Source organism: Schistocerca serialis, chromosome 2 (genome assembly GCF_023864345.2).
Source record: "Schistocerca serialis cubense isolate TAMUIC-IGC-003099 chromosome 2, iqSchSeri2.2, whole genome shotgun sequence".
NCBI classification, from domain to species: domain Eukaryota; kingdom Metazoa; phylum Arthropoda; class Insecta; order Orthoptera; family Acrididae; genus Schistocerca; species Schistocerca serialis.
This window is the reverse complement of record NC_064639.1, coordinates 512,341,869-512,344,407: the sequence shown is the minus strand read 5'-3', so window position 1 is coordinate 512,344,407 and position 2,539 is coordinate 512,341,869. Positions and strand designations below refer to the sequence as shown.

At 36.7% G+C, this 2,539-nt stretch overlaps 1 non-coding gene across 1 annotated transcript; it reads right to left on the bottom strand.

Annotated features, from left to right (window-relative positions):
- Positions 1-813: 813 nt before the first annotated feature.
- Positions 814-895, bottom strand: Trnas-gcu (transfer RNA serine (anticodon GCU)). The gene has a single exon. It is a non-coding gene; the product is annotated as a tRNA-Ser (tRNA).
- Between the last annotated feature and the right edge of the window lie 1,644 nt (positions 896-2,539).

Genomic DNA, 2,539 nt, shown 5'->3' with positions numbered 1-2,539 from the left:
TGTATAACAGTTTTTCACCTTATATATCGATCGAGACCTATGCGAAATTACTTGATGTTCCTATCAATTCAATATCATAACAATTCACAGGCGTCCACTTAACAAATATTACAAAAATATTGTAATCTTTTACAAGTTACCTGAAAAACACTTACCAATTTCCTATGATTTTCTCCTGTGATTAGTAGCCAGTACATATCTGGCTATGGAAAAGACAGTGTCTTGACAACTCCTATTAGAAAAGTAATTTCATCTTAATGATAGTGGTTAATTTAATACCAGTGCAAGTGCCTCAACTAATGAGGAAACGTGGAACCATCGGCAGACAAGTAATTAACAATATCACAATTGTCATTCTTAAAATACAAAATTGGCTTCTTTTCTTTAATGGTCTAATAAGTCAAATGAACTAATACCGTTTGTCTTGTCCGTTGTGTTCTCGAAAGTGAGGATGACGCAACATTTATCATCATCCCAGTCAAGGTCACACCGCTCTACTGCATTCGTTGTGACGACACAGGTATGAAAGTCGCAATACAAGGACTCAAATAAAATTCAGAAGAGATGTATCTAGTAATTATCTAAAAAAAATATATTTTAAGGTACTAATGGTTCAAATGGTTCGGAGAACTATGGGACTTAACATCTGTGGTCATCAGTCCCCTAGAACTTAGAACTACTTAAACCTAACTAACCTAAGGACATCACACACATCCATGCCCGAGGCAGGATTCGAACCTGCGACCGTAGCAGTCGCGCGGTTCCGGACTGAGCGCCTGAACCGCTAGACCACCACGGCCGGCTAAAATTCTTCGACGAGGATGGGATTCGAACCCACGCGTGCAGAGCACATTGGATTAGCAGTCGAACGCCTTAACCACTCGGCCACCTCGTCCGCTTTATGTACTAATAGTCTCCAAAACCTCATGCATTAATTCTAGAAATGACTGAAAATATTTTTAAAAATGACATGAAAATCAAGTTAATAATGTACAACCAAGTTTTTAACATATTATATCAGTAATTTTCCTCCATATCTATTCCACTAATAGAACAAAAATATGTGTGCAGTTTTTTTTTAGAATAAAAGACTCATTCTTGTTGGCCATACAAAAAGACTAATTTTCATCAGGGATCAGTTCCACGTCGTTTTTATAATTTCAAACGCTCTGTCACACGTAAGACGTAACTGATATTTTCACATGTGACAGATGGTTATAAAAGGCTGAACAGTACAGCACTTCTGCAGAGAGGCTGATTTACGCCGGTAACGTTACCCGCAGCCTCTGTTTGATGTCGCGCACAAAATTCGTAGACCCCTTACGTAAATAGCAGAAGTTATGCGCGGTTGCCCACTGTCTAACTCTGAGAGCAATTTGGTGCTAATTGGTTCCATTGCCTACAGCCTATCGAAAGACCCCCGTTCGACCACTTTACTAGGTCCGTCTGTCTTGGATGCTTTCAATATCGTAATTGCTCTCCACCGCACTTCACTGTACAAATGCCTATTAATGATTTTGATTGTTTCCACTTACCGAGGTACTACATGAGCTATCAAACAGAAGTTCTTACAAGAGCTCTGCTTGGCCTAATTACACTAATTAGTTCAGACGTACAGCGACTGCCATGCCTTTTTTTTTAGCGGTTGTATTGCCATGCCTTTTTAACAGCTGTATTATAGGCTTTCAGAATACATAAAATGGTCATTTGCTCATTCACTTTACAGTCTGTAATGATATACGTAGTTTCTGAGGAGCCTTATTAGGGGTGTTACTTAACGTCCAATGGTGCGATTCATTAGTTCATAGAATATTAGTATAGCACCCACTGCTTTGTGCTCGTAGCCTGTATGTTTCGCACACTTTTTTTCTTTTAAATCGAATTCGCATGTAGTTAAGCCTCACACTTCACATGTAAATCCACAGTCTATTTAGTCTACTGAAACTAAACTGCAGACAAGATATCAAAATGAAATAAAGCAACTGTTTGTATAACATTTGCACATTTTTAAAAATTAATTAATTTTATGTATTCTTGTTTATCAACAATCTAGAAGCAGTGTACCTAGTAGTTCAAACGGATATTTCTGTACATTGAATCGCATTTAAACGTGTTATCTTCTTTGTCATCGGTAATGATTGGTATGCTTAGTAGTTAGAGCAGAAATCTACACTACTATATAAGGAAATGTCATAGGCTAACTTTGTTACCAAAATCTCGAAACGTTCTTCACCGATTTACTACAGATTTTTGAAAGGTAATCCAATAAAAGTTCAGACAGGCGTAGGCGACATGTTATTTTAATATATATGCCAGTACATAAACACAAATCTTTGTTAAACATTATAACCAAAAACATTGATCAATTAAATTCAAATTTTTACATGGCAGTCTAACATACATTCCCAAACATAGGCTACATTTCCATTGCATATTACATATAATTACATATTTACTACACAATCAGGAAACCATATTAGCAAATATCTCGACAAATTCTTGATCGATTCACTTCATATTACACGATGTTCTAACATGT